The sequence below is a fragment of the Pseudopipra pipra genome, chromosome 6, assembly GCF_036250125.1.
Source record: "Pseudopipra pipra isolate bDixPip1 chromosome 6, bDixPip1.hap1, whole genome shotgun sequence".
NCBI lineage: Eukaryota > Metazoa > Chordata > Aves > Passeriformes > Pipridae > Pseudopipra > Pseudopipra pipra.
Window position 1 is genome coordinate 38,021,405 of NC_087554.1, and position 20,446 is coordinate 38,041,850.

The 20,446-nt window shown below is 39.9% G+C and overlaps 1 protein-coding gene across 9 annotated transcripts in view; it reads left to right on the top strand.

Annotated features, from left to right (window-relative positions):
• The window catches only part of AKAP6 (A-kinase anchoring protein 6), a 314,923-nt gene that overhangs the window by 91,542 nt on the left and 202,935 nt on the right, over positions 1-20,446 (top strand). The window lies entirely within an intron of this gene.

Genomic DNA, 20,446 nt, shown 5'->3' on the forward strand with positions numbered 1-20,446 from the left:
TTGTTCCCTCCATCTTCATGGCTGGGGTTCATCTTCCAGGATCTGATGAAAGAACCATCTTCATAAGTACAAGCTGTTTCTGTGCTTAAGTTTGTGTAATGTTGAAAATTAGTCCAGCTGAAGCTGACAGATACAGAGCCCTTCATTCTGTCAAAGCAACAAAGCCCATCAGAGCTGCTTGTGAATACATAAGATGCTGTCTTTCAAATGACACTACAAGAGCCTGTTTAAGAATGGAATTGTTGAGTGTCTAGGGACCAGCTCCCTCCAACAGATGCTGACTAGCATCCTTTTGGCAAGAAACAGGTGGCAGAGAAACATTTTGTATTATCCTCTCAAATAATCATGTTATTTTATCAAACTTTTTGAAAAGGTAATTCTCTTTTGAGGGGTCATCTGTCTTTGAATGATTCCCTGCAGCTGCAGTTCAGTCCTGCTAGGATGCAGGAGTAAGGATCAGCTGTAGCAACTGGCTGCAGCTGTAAACACCCACTTCCTCTCAATACCCATCCTCTCCTCAGCTCCTCTGGAGAGTGGATTGAGCTTGTCATAGCAATTAAAGGTAGTTAGCTGTTCTCTGGCCGGAGTAAATCCTTCTAGCTAGTGATTGCAGCTGCTGCTCGTGTCCTTGAGGAACTTTGCTACTCCTGACTACCTTTTCTACAATTTCTCAGTGTTTCTGGTTGTTATAAATATTTGGAAAACATTGATCATGGAGTTTGAAAATAATCTTATGAAGTATGTTGGGAGAAGGGATTCATAGTAAAAGGAGGTCTTCAGACAAAAAGAAGAGCAGATGCAAAGAGCACTGCTAGGAAGAGAGATAGCTCAATGTTCCATGCACTTAAAAGCAGAACAGAAGAAAGTTTCATATTTATTTCATGCAGAAAGATGTATGCTAGATACACTAAATGTGCTTCTTGAATAGTGCATAAAAATATTCAAATGAGAAAATTTGAAATATTTTGCAAAGCAATTATACTATTTTAAAGAAATGTAAGTTTTTCCTATGCTACTTATTTACCTGAGTTTTTCCATTGATGCTAGTTATTAAATTGTCTCCTTGTAAGACTGGTTAAAACCCAATTTTTCAATACAAGTGTTTTACCAAGGTAAATCCTGCCTCAGTAACAATATGGTCCCATGCTGAGGTACTTGAATTTGACAAAGTAATAAGAAAATAGAAAATTCCTCCCTTATGAGATGCTATGAAGTATTGTGCACAAAAAAAAAATCTAACTAAAACTACCATACGTGTGTCACAACTGAGTCCTTTCTTTTGCTAGATCTCCTGTTTCATCATTCCCTAAGCCAAGTATCAAAAATGTGACATTGCTTTTTCAATTTTTGTCATTTGGCATTTGCATTAATTCTGTTATTTAAGAAGATGTATCCAACTCAAGAAGGAGATTCCTAGTTGCATGAATACCTGTCTCAGCAATAATTCAATACTGCTTTTGTTAGCAGTAGTTTCATGCAGAAGAAGTCAGATTGGAAATGTAAACTTAATTAAGGACAGAAGAAGCATGCTTATTCTCATTAATAATCCAGTTGCACTGCTGCAAATGTCTAGCTTAATGTATTTTATCTATTAAATAGTAAAACAAAACTAAAATTTCTCAGTCTTTCATTTTGGGATAACAACATCTTAGAAAAAACTGGCAATCTCAAAGTCATTGCAAATCATATTTTAGCTAGGTAATAGAACAAAAAAGGAAGTTTCAGCATTTTATTATGATGGGAATAATTTTGAATTAGTATAAATGTGATAATACCTTGATAGAAAACCATTTGTTGAATATATGCTAAATAATTTCTTTTAAGCCTTATTAGTTATAGAAAGGATAGTCATGGGCAGAAACATAAACTGTAGTTTTTGATATTTTCGAATTATGCAGATGTCCTTACATGGCCATTATCATACTCTTAATCTAGCTGTCTGTCTACAAACAGAATTCTTCTTGACTGGCCCATTTGACAGTTTCTTGCTTTGCAATAAATACTGCATATTCTTGCCATATTTTGTCTTGCACTGCAGGTAACTCTTTGACACATGCTTCATGTGCCCTTAGTACTGGGCACCTTCATTCTGGGGTACAAAACAATTTCTGTGGCAGTTTCTCTTATGTTTCAGAAGTTACTTTTTGGAGTGAAATGTGAAACTGAATGATACCAAATTCTGAATGTTCCTCTTATCGCTACAGTTCAGCTTTTAGGATTCAGATTAAGCTCTGTAGTTTCTATTGCACTAACTGAAAGGGGAAAAGATATAACAGCATCATTATCACAAAATAACACCAACAGAGTTCTTTGCTATAAGAAGTTGGCCAATTACCACTTCTGATATGTAACACTAGGACTTTGGAGTATCGGTTTCAGAATGCTTAAAGGTTTTCTTTCTGAAAGCAAGCTAAGTTGTCCTTAGAATCGTATTTATAACTGGGTTTGTGTGTGTGTGTCCCATTTCAGGTGCAACCTGAAAAATTGGAAATAAAAACCGATCTTGGGCTGAACTAATGACAATACATTTGCAATCATGTGAATAAAATATAATAACAATAAAATAGCCTCAGGCAGTTTTATCTCCTTCTCTAGAAAGTGATACTAAATGGACTATAATGACACCTTATGCTGTAATCTGTGGTCACTGATAATCCTGTCTGCTTGATTGTTGAAGGCACTATTACAAAGAGTAGAAATATAACCATTTGCAAGACACTCCATTTAAGTGCAAATGTGTTTGCTTTGCAGGCCTCAAGGTTAATTGTGTGGAGCAAATTGCTGATTTTTTTACTGTTATATAGATTTATCATAGGCTCCTTTTCTGTAAGAGGCAGCTGAATTTCTTCTACAAGAAGAATTTTGTATCTGTTGATCCCATCTTTTTAGTTCATCACATTTCATAAATTTGCCCTCAAGTCCATTTGCTGTATATTTTGTCCGGGGAGCCCAGTCAGTCTTGGTTACCCACCTCCTTGATGTGATAAGAGGATAAAATAATGCTGCTCTACATGTTTTTCAGCTGTCAGTTAGAGCATGCCCCAGGGAACCTACAGCAAAGAGAAGGATACAGATTTTACTGCCTTCCAGGACCCAGGCAGGAAAACCCTCAGCCTCGTGTGACCATTTATCCCCACTGAACCCAGGATGTCTCAGTGGAGCAGAGATCTAAGACCCTTCTTTGACACTGGAGTAATGAGAAATTTCCTGTCTAGGAGGAAGTAAGGGTCAGTGCAGTATACAAAGGAGAGTGCAATATCAGCTAAACTCGCTAGTGTGACAAACAGCTTGTATGTTGGGGTGGGAAGGATTTGCATTTTCAGGGGGTAGTCACAAAAAGTAACTAAGTGGTAGGCTTCTGCATAGGCTTAATGAACGAGGTACAAATTTATGTTGGAGATATGGCTGGGAGTCTATTTGGGTACTGGAGAGACAGTTTGTTAAAAATAGTTGGAGGACTGATACAAAGTGGAAATAATTTGTTTAGATTGGAAGGGGACAGAGTTGCTTCTGGACAGAGAATTGCCAGAAAACACACCAGTACAGTTTAGGTAGAAGCTGGATTTCTTTAGGGGAAGAAAAGTTTTCTTGTGTTTGGAGGTGATTTTCATCATTAGGGGGAAAAGCTTGCGTAAAAGACAAATGCGGTTCGAGCTGTGGGGCTAAAGTAGTGAAAAACTGATAGGAACTGATAATGCTGATGGAGCTTGGTAACAAAGGAAAACATGGAACTGAAATCAGTAATGGCAGAACAAGTGGAAAAAGGAAAGAAAATCAACAGGGCACAGGACTGGCTTATTTTAGATTGCCAGATAAAGGATTTTTAAAGTGCTGTAGTGCTCCTTTCAGCTGTCTTACTTTCAATAGCTTAGTAGCAGCGCTTCTGACATTGACCCTGTTAAAATAAATGGATTGCATACTTACCCTAACAGATAGTGAGCTTGCCAAAATCTGTTCATCTCTGAATCTTACTTATACTGCTTCATACAATTTAGATTGAAATACTGCTTTTGGTTGATGACCAGTTTATAAAAAACAGTAAGTGAGAGAGGTATCAGATCCAGAAATTACTTGGCAGCTCTGCAGTTTTCTCAGCAGTCTTGCTTCTTTGTGCAGCATAATTGAAAATGTCACTTCACATTTTGTACTGAGAGTCAAGTTTGTGCTTTGTTGGTTTGAGTCTGATAATACTCCTCTGCTTCAAAAGCCCATCCCTCAGTTTTCAAGCTGGTTAAACAATTATTAAGGAGTAATGTAGTATGCATATGGAACTTCCACTTTAATGCAGACAAATACAGTTTTACTAGAAGATGGTATTGAATTACAGTGAGCCCTCTGTTCCTCCAAAAGACTTAGTTCATAACAGTTTACTTGAATTTTAAACAGCTGCTCCAAGTACACTCACTTTTCTTTGGCATTTGCTTTACCACAAATAGTCTGAGTGAGTTTGTTACTAGCAATCTTTGCAAAAATCACGAACTTCTATCTAAGATGTGCAAATTCTGAATTTGTAACTTTACATCTATAATTGACTGCAGGAATTAAGCTTCCTTAATGAAACACATCTATTGTGAAGCATATACTTGCTCAGAATGGTTTGAATTTCCAATGTAAAGACCTCAGAAAGATTTGGCAGTGAGCGGTTTTAGATCAGGGATTTTTTACATTCAGCATTTGGCAAGTCATTCCAAATGATTTGGGGTTTGGGGGAGGGAAGAGAGGGGGAAAGAGAGAGAGAGAAAGAGATAGAAAAAAACTCTGCTCCCAAATTATTTTAGTAGCACTGATTTTAGGGTATGTCCTTACGAGTATTTAGGACTGGTTGTAGGGGATATGCCTACATCTAATATTTGGCTCACATCTGATGTGAGACCTTTGGCCAAAAAGCCTCACAATTCTCTCTCTTTGTGTACATAGTTGGATACCACATTTCAGCTCAGGGATGTCTACTAACAACTTGGATGAACTGAGGAACAGCTGCTTTTGCATAAATGTTTCTGTGAGCCCTCAGCTTCTATTCTAATGCAGTCACTCAGATCAATTTTAAATGATCATTGGCTTTACGACCCAGAGTCATGTCTTAATCATCTGTACCACAGCCTAGCCACAGGCCTGTACTGGAGCCACCCATGATATTTATTTGTGAACTGGAAACTTTCTTGATGTTGGTCAAGGATCTCTGGATCTCTGCTAATAGGCTAAAGAGTGCAAAAGGCTTGAAGACGAGAGAGGGAATGGTAAGACTGAAAGAGGTGGACATCTAGCTCTCACTGTAGCAAAGGACAGGCATGAAGGTGAGCAGTGAGTGCCAGGCGACTCACCTGGATAGCCCACAGAGGCTCCAGATTCAACAGGGAAACAGCTGTAACTTGGACAACTAATCACTTGTGACTTCAAGAAGATCTTATGATACACTTCTTTCTATCAGTGCAGAGACACTCTATCGTCTATGATGCTTCAGAGCTTTCAGTTTTCTCATGAAGGTAGAGAAAGACCCTCAGAAAGTACTGAAGTAGGTTTGGAAGGTTACAAAACACAGACAGCCAAATTACTATTGGGAATTTTCTTTGGGGTGTGTGTGATGGTTTAAGAAGAATCTTCTTGTGCTATTCAGGACTGGATCATCTATAACTGCTGTCCTACAGATGCTGATACTGGGGTGAGGGTTGTTTGTTTGTGAAGAGTTTGGAAGTAACTTCATATCTACCCTGTTAATTACTTGGTGCATTGATTTTATGGCTTCTTGAAGTGCTGCCATTATTAAACAGAAAACTATTAAATTTAAAATTATGGTTTCTAATATTACCTTAAATATGGTAAATATATAGAGAATGCTTATTGCTTTATATTTTCATAGGGATATGCTTTTCACAATGTTTTAAGGTCTAGCTGTTCTGTTACATAATACACTTAGTCTCTGGAAGACTCATGTTTTATGTACCTTCTGTGAGGAAGTACAGGATATTCCAGAAAGATACAGTATACCAAAATCACCATACTCTATTCTAAATATTTAATTTTTTAAATAATACATTGCTACTAATTTCCACCTAAATCAAATTCCAGTCTATCTACTGTTAACACATCATTGCCTTAAAAATGTGTACATGGTAGAGATGAGTCAGAGCAAGAGAAATGTTCAAAGGCCTAGAGAGGATTAACCTGAGAGGAAAGATCAAGTCCACTTATATAAGATTATTGCATAACTTCTCAAAATCTGTTCCTATCTTTTTCTTCTTGTATATCTTTATATATTATGACAGCAACTAGTTTTCATTCCTCTATCCATTCTAGTATGTTATGATCAGGAATGAACCATTAAATCATGCTGACTCCTAAATAATTGTTGTCATCAATAGGCATCAGAGTGAATATAATTTGTAGTAATTATGGTCGGGAAACTGTTTCTCAGAGGCTTTATGTTTATGTAGGTGTTCTGTATTTATTTTGAAAGTAACTAGAAAGGCAAAAAATTGTTTTCTTGTCCTTACTTTAGGTGTTGGAGCAAAAATGATAATCCTCACAAACAGCTAAGCTGTCCTTAGCATATCAAACTGGAATTTTCCTAAAGCATTAGTAAAGACTTACTTTGAACGCTGATTCACATTCAGGCCAAGTGAGATCTCCCAAATGAGACCTAGATTTGCCTCTGGTTTCCTTTGGCCAGTGTTTGGAATCTCTCCTGGCTAACACTGGGAGACAACAAGCAAGCAGATTTTTGGTAGTAGACAGTGTAGATGTTCAAGTCACAGTAACTTAACATTACTAAGTGCTTTTCCCCTGCTGGTGCCAGCAGGTGACTATGTGAATGTTTCCTTGCTGTGCTATATAAGACTAAAGACACACAAGTTAATTTAAAATTCAACTGCTGCAGTATTAGCTGCCTAAAATTATCTCAGGTAAGCCCAAACTAGAGTCAGCTTTATCTATGCGTTGCAGTACAAATCTCTTACAGCTTTGTTGAAGCACAGAAAACCAGGAAAAACAAGTAGTAAATGTGTTAGACACAGCAAAGCTTCTGCAGTTAAAAAAAAAAAAAATTAAAAAGAGGAATGAAAACAAGTCCAGAGATTGGTTTTATTTTATTCTGTAAACCTATCCATATTTGTGGATAAAAAAGTAAGTTAGAATTAGGATCTAAAGAGGGTGTAAAGGAAAGCCTCCTAGAGACCACTAAAAAAAGTATCTAAACCGGAAGGTAGATAAATTAGGAAGCAAAAGAAAAGCAATTTATGGAGGAACTAATAGTGACAGCATTTCTTCGAAGACTGCAGGTGAACAGGAACCAAGTGCATAACAGGAGGCTAAATGAGGAAACTAGAGGAATAATAATGGAGTAAAGAGAAGGGGTGGTGAATCCTAATCTCTTACCACTCTTGTCATATTTAGTGAATAGTGGCAATCATCATTTTTCTGTTTTAAAGTTCAGAAATCTTAACTGCAAAACAAGTTCATGGGTCAAAGAATTATAATATCTCTTGAGAGGTGACAGACTTGACCTCTTCTAACCAATTAACCTTGAAAAATAAGAAATACTGAATTAACTGTTCTGTCTTTGAGGGGGAATCGTGGTCATTATATCTTAAGTCATGTCAGTGATACAGCAGAGGTCAATATATTTAGCACTTACCCACAAGCAAACAGCATGTGTTCTATTTTAGTAAAAAGTGTTTTTTTCCTTTTTTCGAAAACTCTTAGACGTGGTGATATATTGCCCTCTTGAGGCCATAACTTGTCCCTGCACTTATTTTACTGATGGTTTTATTTCCTTCTCAAATGAGCAAGCCCCACACAACTTCATAAATGTTGTTGTTAGAAATTCAGACAATAAATAAATCAAAACCTAGAAAATTTCCTCCTTATCAATATCATTTTACTTTAGTTTAGTCTCCAACAATTTTTTACTGTGTATTTTATCCCAACAAATTTAATGCTGAAATAAATAATAAAAAAAAAGTAGCATGTGTATTTCAGTTATTGAACTTTTAAAAATAAAACCTGCTTGTGCACTTCTAAAGAATTTGTAAAATATATTAAAAAAAATCCTTTCCTCTGCAAAACATTTAGAGATGCTATCTCCCTGCAAATATAACTGCCATTTTTATTGATATTTAGTGAACTACAGTTATATAATTTAAACAAGAAGTGTTTATTTCTGCTTTGGGACCACCAGGTCAAGAATACAGTAGCTTTCTTTCTTTATTTATCTCTTACTGGCTGACTGACTGAAAGTGTTATGTAAAAAATAATGAATTTATTTTTTATTTAAAAGACTGAAAAACCCATGGAATTAATTTCGTGCTGTGCAGTAGAGGTATAAAATTTGCCTGTTTTCATTCTTTTAATGTGATTTAGTATTTTTTTTGGTAAAACATAACATCTTTGGAACTTCACAGAGAGTAGTTTAATTGACATAATGCCTCTGATTTCAGGCTGCAGGAGCAACCATGGTATGTGCATATCATGTGTGCCTTTCAAGGCATTAAATGCTTGGGGAATGAGGTTTGTTTCTAGCAACTATGAGATAAAAGAGTAAAGAAATTTTGGGACAGTTAGGGGAGGTACTGGCATGGCTCAAATTGAGTGTCCTCCAGTGCCCAGAGCACGTGCAAGATAGCAGCTGACCATCAGCTAGAAATAGCAGCTACACAAGAGAGTTCCACCCCCAGTCCACTGTCTGAAGCCCAAATACTCAGGGTATGCAAACCAAGGAATGATGGTCATCCATAACAGTCTATTTTTCAGAGCAGAATAAAGCTTTATATTAATCTATTACAGAGATCATTATATGGAAAAAATTGCAAATGAAGATTAGTTTGTCTTTTGGATGCAGTTCATCTCATAATCAATACATACATTAGCTGTAAAACAATCTGAAAATAAGGTATGTTGCCAACACAACATTTAAAATAATTAAATGAAGAGGCAATGCAGTACTTCCAAGTACCCTTACATCACTGTAGGTTGCTTCAACATCCATAGTTATATTGGCAGCATGTTTAGACAAAGCGCATCAGACAACTAGCTTCACTGAAAATTAACGTCCTAATTATAGGCTTACATTATCCATAGAGTTTGGATCAAGGTTGGTGTATACCAAATATTTCATACTGAATGGAAACAGTGCTTATCAGGAGATTTGATTTCAGGTTTACCAGTAGAATAAATAATAAATTGATACTTATGAACACGAGGTCCTGAACTAACTTCTACATTTTCTATTCTAGTTTAGAGTTGTTCAGAATGCACCAAAAAAAAAAAAAAGGGAAGAAAAATGTAGGAAGAAAAAAAATGTAGGAAGAAAAAAGGGAAGAAAAAAAAAGGAAATTTGGGACTGTGAAGTAAATGTGAATTTACTGCAGCTTTGTGACACTATCCTTTATACAGGATATAGCAATTCTTGTTGGTGCCTGGCATTTTTACCAAAGACAAGACCCTCTCCTGTGCTGTGCTCAGGGTCCCTCCAGGATCCAGACACTCCTTCCAACTGCTGCTGCAGAAATAAAGTTCCCCTTTGTGGGAGATATTGGCATCATCTTTCTTGGCTCAAGCAGATTTATTTGCTCTTCTTGTCCTTTTCTTGATACATCATTGGCCACAAATTTCTGTAGATGTTCTTGCTTCTTGTTTTAATGAGTAAAACAAGAATATGTGACCTAAGAACATTCACATATCTTAGCTGATCTCTACATATGGCAAATCTGTGACTTAGAAAGGGTCACGTGAAAGTATTAGCTAAAAAGGCTTCAGTTTAGAATATTTGATACTGTGATGCATAAGAGAAAACTTGTCCCGTATTAGAAGATGTTTTGGGCATCCATCTTTATTTCTTAGCTGCTACTTAGGCCTCCTGAATTTTATGTAGAGAAGAAATGACTCAGAAAAAGAAGAGGGAGACTCTTTTAAGAAGAGGGAGAGTTTCTGTGAAACATGACTGATAACAGGCATTGCTCTTTATGAATTTGTATGAACATTGCTCTTTGTATGAACATTCAGAAGTTTGAATATTACCTCACTCAATATCATGGTTGCTGACTGTTCTACTTTTAACTCTCAGAGCTTCTGCCGGCTTATTTTATTGCCAAAGGCCCAAAGAACATCACACTTTTTTTTTTTTTGACTACATATAAATAGCTAACTTGTTCTTTTCTTGTGTTTCCTCCTCCTCCACTTTCCTCCTAGTTTATGCCCCATTTTCTTATATTCTGTTCTTCCTTGCTATTTCTGTCTCATTTTCAGCATTCTTGGTATCCTTCAGCTCACAGGTTTCTCTTTTCTTCTGCTTATACTGTTCACTCCATAGTTTCAATATTGTTTCCTCAGGAACCTTTTTCCAGTGAACCTCAAAAATTTCACCCAGACTAGGGATACTGAATGAGTTGAGTGCTAGAAACATTTTAACACAGATTCACACTGCAGAGGTTCTCTGACAAAAGCCAGTACTGATTAGAACAGTGGAAAATATTTGCTTCTTTAACCTATATCTGTGTGCCTGCATAACCCCGCGGTGGAGAAGTTTACCCGTGTATGAGGGGTGGGTTTTGGGTAGTGACCCTCCCACCCCCTGGAGAAGATGCTTTTGCTCAGCGGCGCTGGCAGGTGTCGCAAGCCACCTCCACCAGAGGGCTCGCACCCGCTGTCCAGCCTCGAAAATAACTAGAATTCAAACTAGTAGGCATGATAACCTGGGAGGCAGATAAGAAAAATTATTGTCTGTCATCCAGAATGTGAATGCATATGTAAGATTTTTCCATACCAAGAAGGATATGCTCATTTACTTACTAACTCAATCCCTGGGAGTGCTTTGAACCTCACACCGCTTCCGAGGTACAGTGCTGGCCTCCCAGATTTTCTCAGCCTGAACTCTGTCCTCACCTGAATAAATGCAGGAGGCCTAAAACTTTGTCTGGCCATGTGCCAGTTAACATTACTTCTCAGGTGGGAAGCATGGCCATGTCAGCATGAGGAGAGGCCAGCAGCCACTCTGTACACTCTGTATGCCTGACGGCATTGCCATTGGAGTAGTTGGCGTTTCTGGAGGTTTACAACCAGCCCATACTGCTGTTCAGTTCATACCAGTGGATTTTTTAAATGACAAATGAATCAGATGTTCTTGCCTTTCTCATACTATCTCTCTGTCAGTCCTCCCTACTCTTGAACCCTTGCAAAGTCACAATGACACTGGCTTTTCCTAAACTGCTATGACATTCCTATGCACAGCTCTCTTGGCCTCAGGGCTACTTGGATCTCTCCAGCAGTGTGCTTCCAGCCCATGGATTTTGCTGCTGTGGTTTTAGGTATTCAATGATCCTCCAAAAGACTGGGGGAAATGCTACCAGTGGTGTTGGAAGCTAGTCTGCTAATCTAAGTATATATGTCTTAGGAACAGGTTTTAGAAAGCATTTGGCTTACTTTTCCTGTTATCTATCTTAGCCCCACAGTCGATCTGCTGGTACTTAGTATATCCTTTTTTAGATCTGGCAAGTTTCAAGCAGGAGGAGGCCTTGTGGTAATTTTATCAAACAGAAAGTAGACCTTCATCTTGAGCCAAAAGTAAGACAAGGCACAGGGTAAAGAAACAACTACGTGGAAAGGTTTGAGTATCTACAGAGTTACATTTAGGAATGATTCTTAATATGCACGGTAGCATAACCTGCTCTTTGTCTAGAAGCAGAAAAAATGTCAACAGTCCTACCTGGGCAGTGAATTTTTTATTGCAGAGTTGGGTTCACTGTCTTCAAATCTGGTTGTTTATAATGGATTGAAAAGTAACACTTCACTTGTTTCTCTGTATCATGCTTTTAAAGCCTATCCTGCCTTTATGGTTCTGTCTCTTTTACCTGGAAGGCTTTAGGAAACTGAGAAATTAAAAATATTTTTGGCTATTCCTGCTTTAGTCAGAATACAGTATGGAAAAATAGCTTGGACTCTAAACCTAGGAAAAGTAATGAGCCAGGGCCCATCCTGTGGTTATGGAACTTTCTGCTCTGTAACCATATAAATCATAGCCAATTCAATAGATGCCCATTAGGGAAAATGCATTCAATTTCTAATTCTGTGTGTGGTAGTTGGGCACAAAGCCTAGAGGGGGGACTCATGAAAGATTTGTGTAATTTAAGAGTCTTAAAAATACTTAACTAGACAGTATATAGTAGAAGAAGTTGTGTCTTCACATGGATGTCGTCTAAGAAAAGTATTTGATCTTTATCTTTTCCCAGTTTGGAAGGAACATTTAAGTCACATATTCTTATAGACTGGGCTTATTGAATAAATGTGGCACTTTTTTAGCAGAAAGCTGCTAAGTTCTATTTCTGAATTGTTTATGAATATATCCTGGATGGCATGTTAAGTATTTCCATCCTACTGATGTGTTTGGCCAGTTGTATGTTTCTGTGAGGTCACTGCCTGCCACAGAATTTTGACAATATTCACACAAAGGATATTTTCCATTGTGGCATCTTGGTTCCTTGGGGATCGTAACATCTGTATTGCTAATGGTTTTACTGTTGCCTCTGGCTCTACCTCCAATTAAATTGACTGTGGCAGTTTGTTGCAGCCTCATCCTCTTGAGTACCTGGATTTCTTTGACTTACCTTTGCCCATGAAGAAAGTGCACTTTTATCCTTTTGAAAATAAAGTCCATGGGCAGGAATGTGTTCCTCCTGAGACTAATATGCAAGTCCTTTTGTGGTTAGACAAAGGGTTTTCTTAATGCATTCTGTGATAGAAGTGCCCTTAGAGCCAGCCCATCCTTGTACACAGACCCCTCTGTGAGCTCAGTCTTTTTGTAAATTGGGAACAAACTTTACAACACTGTCTGCTTGCAACAAAATTGGACATTCATTTTTAAGCACACAGCCTCATAACCAATTCTTTTAAGAAGAGAACTCCCTTTGTGTAATAAAAGGGAAGGTGGAGAGGAAAAAGGTCTGGGGTAGTGATTTAACAAACAGTCTTGTCTGGTGCTTCCACACTGAGGTTTGTGGAACACAGTAGACTTTTCACCATCACTCTTAGCTATCATGGCAAATAATTTTAGTGTGTTTGCATTTAATAGTTTGGCACATAGCTTTTATTCTGATTTTATTCTTACTTCAAGTCATTAGAAAGGCCTTGTACTTTTACAAATGCAATGACCAGAAGTGTCTTAAGTATAAGCCCACATACATGTTAAATGAAAATGTTAGACTAATAGTGGTGTAAAACTGCACATCAAAAAATTACAAGCCCAAAAATATTGAAATAAATTTGTTACCTCTGCCATATAGGCACAGTAAATCTGGGAGTTTTTTTCCATAAAAAGCAAACCCAAATTTGATCTAGGATGAGTGCCAGAAATTTTTTCATAATGGTAGAATGTAGTTGCCTCCTCTGTTTTACAGTATAATTTTGGCAATGTTAATGTCAATATATGAACTTCCTTAAGTGCATATATCCAAATTCCTCATCTAAAGGAATCTCACATCAAAAATCTACTAAAGACATCTAAGATTCTGCTGCTTTTAGTGTAGCAGCAAAAAATAAAGTTGCATTTTTTAATATAAGTTCCATGTTTTCACATTCAATTTTTTGGTAACCCTAAATGTGCTTTCAGACTAAAGTTCAAAACTATAGAAATGAGGTTCAGTTTGCTTACTTTCTAAATGTGGTCTAATAAAAACTGGACTTGTAAAGTGATAGGTGCAGCTGAGATGGAAACTTCCTCTTTTCCCATTCCATTCAATTAATGAAAGCTGAACTTCAAAGTCTAAATGAGATCATTTGAAGTGCTAAAATTATCGAACACCGGAACTGTTTACTTTCCTATCTGACCCAGGAAAAAGAGAGATCTTGTAATGTAAAAGTAAAATTAAACCACTGAACTGAAGTTAGGAAACTTTATAAGTTCTAGTGCAAGAAGTGGTGTTAACCTAGTTGAGAGGCATTTGTGCATAATTTTAAGTGACTCCCTTGATCGTCAAAACATCTTTTTTATGACTGTGACAGTAAAAGCTTTTCTGGGAGCTCTTAGTTGTGTGCTTCTCATAAAATTGCAATCCAATGAGAATATATCTGAGCAATACCACTGACAAGCTATGAGAATACGCACTGCTATCATCAGGGGCTAGAGCTTTTCTATAGTATCATAAGCACTTATGTTGTTATCACTAGTTTTGTAGTAGTTACCAGAAGTTTTTTAGTTGGTCAACTGCTTGTTGTTTTGCTGACAGCCTATAATATTTCTCCTGGGCTCTACTTGGTCTTTTTAAACCATGAGCATTGCCTATGCCACCAACTCTGGGAGCATGTAGCTAGGGGTCAGTGGATACTAAAACTTATTTGATTGACTTGGTTGATGGCAGTAAGCACCAAACTGCTGCTGCAAACTAGGAAGTTGAAAGTTAATGCATATATATTTCTAAAGAATTATGGTCTTTGGCCAGAGATGGGGTGAGCTTCTGAAGTTCAATGGGAAAGTATAGGAGGGGACTGTGGAAGCTGGAGAGTGGAAGGGGAGTGAGGAATTCCTGGGCCACGCCAAAAGGCATTAGTGGGCAGCAAGTAGTGAGCAGTGAGGTTTGCTGTAGTCATCATGAGTAGGGAGGAATATCTAAACAGAATCCAGGAAAACAGGAAAAAGGCACAAACTACTTGGGTTGCCAAAGACTGCCTATTTCTGTGTTTATTTAAACTAATTTTTGTGACACACACTTGTGATAAACAGAACACACACACACAGTCCTATTAAATGTAGCAAATTGCATGTGAGACTTGTTCATCTGCCCACCTCCATAGGCCTTGCCCCCATGCTCCAGGGTTCCTTATACTGGTGGCAAACCACTGCAGCTGCTCTTCTGCTCTGTTATCCCACATGCCAGATGCAACCAGCCTGCCTAACCCAAGGTCCTTTGCACACCTATACTGGGTGTAGGGAGCCCTGCAGCCCTGTGCAGCAGGTGGAGGATCTGTATCTTTTGTATGCCCTTACATTTAATAGAACAATGGTAGGAGGCACATTTCCAGGTACACACTTTCTCAGCCCATACTTTCTCATAGGCCCTTTGGCCTATGAGCTGATCCATCCCTGCCCTTTTTGCGTGACTCAGCAAGTGAATTCTCATTCTTGTGATTCAAAAAAATTTAAGTGCTCTGGTCATTAATGAGGAAGTCTCAGGATATTTAGTTAAATCCCATCAAATTTATTTTTAATACTTCATTTAATTAATTAATTCCTTAATTGTATAGAACAATTGAATTAAGTGTATTTTCATTCTATGAGTTATGGTTTCCCCTCCCCAATACTTAGAATTGTCTGTCTTTTTCATTCTTATCCATCCAGAGAAAATAGAATTAGATCACAAAAAAAAAGTTTGTATGTGCCAAATTTCAAATGAAGCCATTTTTTCTCCATATTTTTTTCAGAGATGTGTGATCGGGACTTTCTTTTTCCCCCTAGGAAAATCTGTAAAATTGTCATGAAACAAAATGGAAAGCTGAAAGTTTTAAAGGTTAATGTTTTGAAATTTCCTGTGTGTGGTATGGGAAGAGCTTTATCATTATTTGCAAACTTTATCACAGAAATTGCTGCAAATCATCCAATAACAATCCAGAAACAATTGTTTCAGTACTAAGTAGCATAGAATAAGAATAGCTTTATGCTGTAGGAGCCCTAGTTTTATTAAGATCTAGCTTGCTAGCACAGTGCAGAACTATTACATTTGCAAAACTGAATGAGCTGGTCAAAAGGCAGAGACTGGATTACATTGGTGTTTCTTTTTTTGTCTTTTGCTCCCCTCTTTTCTCTCTGAGGAATTCTTGTACAGTAATTTTTAGCTTCAGCGTAGCCAACTATTAGCTTTCAACTTCCAAGAAGTTTTGATGGAAAATACAATAGTTTAATTTCCTGTTAATTTCTACCAAAGTACGAGTTGGGTAGATTTTACAGTATTTTCATTATGAGTGTGATACTGTGATATCAGACTCTTAACTAGTATAAATCAGCATAGATTCATTGAAGCTATTCCTGTTAAACTCTTTCCCATCTTAAGAATGATGAAGGAAAAATATCTAGAGAAAGAAAAACATAATCTCAGTCAGAAAAATCAGAGAGGTAAGTATGTAGAAGAGGATGTAAAGTGTTTTCATTGATATCTTATTAAATGAAGAGGAAAAAAAGAAAAATATCCTGTATTGGTTAGAATTTGTCATCCTGTGAATTTATTTCATTCACTGAGTACTCCTGGATTTGGATTTAGGATCATATGTTAAGCCTCATTATTTTTTTAATATAATTTATCTTGTAAACTGTTTTTAAAGCATAGTTTCATGCTCTGTCAGAGTCTCACAATAGATTTTCTGTATTGTAAGACAATGTTTTTTCCCCATTTTTTTTTTAGAACTTATTTTGTCTTAACCTTTTATTTAAAATGTATATTCTGGGAAATATTTGAGATTATAAGAAAAAGAACTATTCTAATGCTGTTTGTGTCCCTGACTGCATGTACATGATTAATTTTATTCTAATTAAATAGGCCATCTTGATTACACAGAAATGGCTCTGTGTTGGTCAATCTGTGGAGGGGCAGTGGCCCTTCAGTCAAGGGATAAGTTATGTTTTGGACTTCCCCTCTATTATCAGGCTGGAGGAGATTAAAGAGCCGGATTTATATTTGTGACAGGGCTACATGGACCAGCAATACTGGAGATGCTCCTTCTCTCAGTGTGAGCTAGCAGGCGGCCTTATTCCTGGCCTTGGCTGCCCAGGCCAGTCGGGCCGGCCAGGCAGGGTCGTTTGTACTGGCCCCAATCTCAGAGCCTGCAGGTAGCTGCACCTTGACCGAAAGTCAAAGGCGAGGAGGGGAAGTTCAGGACCCAGAGCAAAGGCAGCCCGGTCCGTCAAACCCGAGCCGCTGCGGTCAGTAGTGGTCGCAGGGGTTTCAATTTCCGAGCCCGAGCCGCCTCCCTGCAGGGCAGGGGTGAGCCGCGAAACTGGCGGCTGGGTGATAAAGGCCGCTCCTTCCTTTCTCACTGGCATCAGGCTATTTAAATAAATAGGATGGAATCCTGGGCTTTGCTATGAAAAAAGAAAAACACCGGGGCATTGTTTTGATCGCTAATTCACGGCGAATGAAGTAGGACCTGCATTGCTGAGATTTAATCTCACTTACAATTTTATTAAAAAAAAAAGATTTTCTATTTCGCACGCTCTCTAACAGCCTAAAACGGACCGCCTGCAATTTCTGCTCCGATGTTCACACAGGGATGTCCCATGTTTGGTTTCGCTCCCGCGGTTCCCGGGCCCGCGCGCGGGGTGGCGCCGGCAGGTGGCGCTGTGGGCCCAGGCACGGCGCGCGCGCGGGCGGGCGGCGCTCCCTCCGCCGGCGGCCCCGCGCGGCCCGGGCTCCCCTTCCCTGCGCGGCCCGGGCTCCCCTTCCCTGCGCGGCCCGGGCTGCCTTTCCTTGCGCGGCCCGGGCTCCCCTTCCCTGCGCGGCCCGGGCTGCCTTTCCTTGCGCGGCCCGGGCTCCCCTTCCCTGCGCGGCCCGGGCTCCCCTTCCCTGCGCGGCCCGGGCTGCCTTTCCTTGCGCGGCCCGGGCTCCCCTTCCCTGCGCGGCCCGGGCTGCCTTTCCTTGCGCGGCCCGGGCTCCCCTTCCCTGCGCGGCCCGGGCTCCCCTTCCTTGCGCGGCCCGGGCTCCTCTTCCTTGCGCGGCCCGGGCTCCCCTTCCCTGCGCGGCCCGGGCTCCCCTTCCGTGCGCGGCCCGGGCTCCCCTTCCCTGCGCGGCCCGGGCTCCCCTTCCCTGCGCGGCCCGGGCTCCCCTTCCCTGCGCGGCCCGGGCTGCCTTTCCTTGCGCGGCCCGGGCTCCCCTTCCCTGCGCGGCCCGGGCTCCCCTTCCGTGCGCGGCCCGGGCTCCCCTTCCCTGCGCGGCCCGGGCTGCCTTTCCTTGTGCGGCCCGGGCTCCCCTTCCTTGCGCGGCCCGGGCTGCCCTTCCTTTCCTTCCCCTTCTTTCCCCCGGCCCTCCGCTGTTTTCGGTTTCTACAGATGTGCTCTTTTGAATGGTTTCAATAAAATTTTATTGCCGTCATTTGAAAAATAGTGGAATTATTGTGATTTGTGCAGCCTGGCGGAGGAGAGCCCGCCGGGGCTGGCCGCGACCGGTGCTCCCCGTTCCGCGGGCTCCCCTCGGGCATCGTGTACCCCACCGCGATCCCAGCGTGCCAGGTGGCACTGGAACTGAAGCTTGCAGCCTTTCCTTTTTTTTTTTTTTTTTAACCCCACAAGTAAAGTGGCTCATCGTGGTTCTGTAGGAGACTGTATCTATATTTTTTTTCAGCCCCCCAAACGAACCCCCAAGCATTCCCTGCTCCCCACAGGGGCCCACAGCCAACCTGATCTGGGCGGCGAGGGGACACACCAGGCTGGAGTTGGCTGCCTGGGAGTCTCTAAGCACCAGCGTGAAGTAGCAGACATTACAACACAGGCACGTTTTGTGAGAGGGCAGAAGTAACTCTGTGGCTAATAGTTGCTCTTTATACTGCTGCAAGCCTTCAGTGTTTCCGAGCACCCTTTTGAAGGCATACAGACATCGAGTACTGCAGGCAGATGTTATACGTGTCTGTCTCCATAAAATACATGACGCATATACAAGAGAGAGCCTTTCTTCATTTTTTTCTTTTTCCTTTTTTTTTTTAATGTGTGCTTACCATATCACCTTGTCTCTCAAGGACAGCACATTGCTAAAATGCAGGCAGAGATTTATTGGAGGGACAAGAAGGACTTTACCCCTCCTGCTCCTCTCCCCATCAGCTCACGTCTCCCACTCCTCTGCCAGTCTGGCATCCCCTATGCTCCACTGTGAGCTGGAAGAAAGCAAGCAGTATTGCCCCCCCACCCCGTGCTATGGCTTGACATGAGGAATGTAGCTTGCTGTGGGAGAGAGGAGATGTACTTGCCCCAGAGTATAGGCACGTTGTCTCAGTCACCATAACCACTCGGTTGCTTTCTCTGTCTTCCTTTCCCCTTTCTGGAATGTCCAGATAAACAGCCTACAATGGAATCTGCACAGTAACAGTTCTCTTCCTTATAATGACTTGATACAGTGGATTCCATGAATAGAGATAGCAATAGTGACCTCATCATGAGATCTTGTAGGTACTCACATAAAAAAATAATAAATAAAGTCTTCAGAGTGCCTCAGTGTTGCTGTCATGCCTGCAGTATGCACTGCAGCTTCCTGCCAGAGGCTAACTTCAGTTCAGAGGTACTGCCACTTCACCTGGAAGCCAAGAGTTGAATGTTGGACCCTACTTCTTGGCACAGTGCTGGGCCAAAATGACTCTACTACTGTTAATTTTGAAGGAAGTGTGGCTCTACTTGGCCTGTGTTATTACCACTGCACAATGCGGCTGTGTACCTACTGCTCAGACTGCTGCTTCTGTCTTGTTTAGAATTCCAGTTTCATGTATAACTTCAGAGAAGGGGATTTGGGGTCCTGAGTTACTCAGAAATCTTTAAAAGTTCCATACTTAGCTTTTAGCTATCTGAATGGACTAATAATTAGTCAAAATCATTCCATAACTGAAATGGTGAGAGTGAGATACTGTGTATGTTGAGTTGTTATCCAACTGGAAACTAAAATTTTCACCATTCTGTGAAATTCATAGTTAATGACTAATAATATAACCAGTATTAAAACTAACTTAATCTAGTCTTACAATGCTTGCAATAGATGGACATTCCTCTTCAGAGTTAATTTTCAGGGTGCTTATAAACATCACGGTCAGTTTATTCCATTTACTCTCTTGCTTCATGGTGAATAAGACTTAGGTAAAATTATCTGTACTCAGTATGTGCCCATAGTATCATCCAATCATGTAAATTCAGGGGCACTATTTTTAATCAGACAATATAACTGGTACTAATCTTGAAATAAATGGTGTTCCTGAGAAGCAGGAGCTCCTGTCTTCTATGGAACACCATCTGTGTGGCTCATATGCAATCAGCAATATTTATATTAAATGCTATATATTCTGCCTCATCTACTGTTTGATTTCTTCTCTCATCCTATGAACCAAAACAGGAGTCACAACACTCGAGTTCTGACAAGTAATTTCTTCCCTCAGTCCATTATGCATACCTTGTTAATGCAGCTTTGTTCAGCCCTTTTGTCAACCTACAGTGCTCATAGTACAGCCTATCTGCCCAGTGCAAGTTCTTTAGTTTACTTTCATTGTAATGTCTATAAAGCTTTTTATATATCCCCTTCATATCTTCTAAAACTTTGCTCTTTTCTCCACTTCATTGCAGTCATATGGATCTCACATTGTCTTGTCCCAAAATATCACATTAGATTATCTCCAGAAACACTGTTCTGCTTCTCATTTACTAGAAGACCACTTTATTTTTTTTGTGTGTGTGTTTTTTTGTTGTTGTTTTGGTTTGGGTTTTTTGCATGCTTTTAAAAGGCAAAAT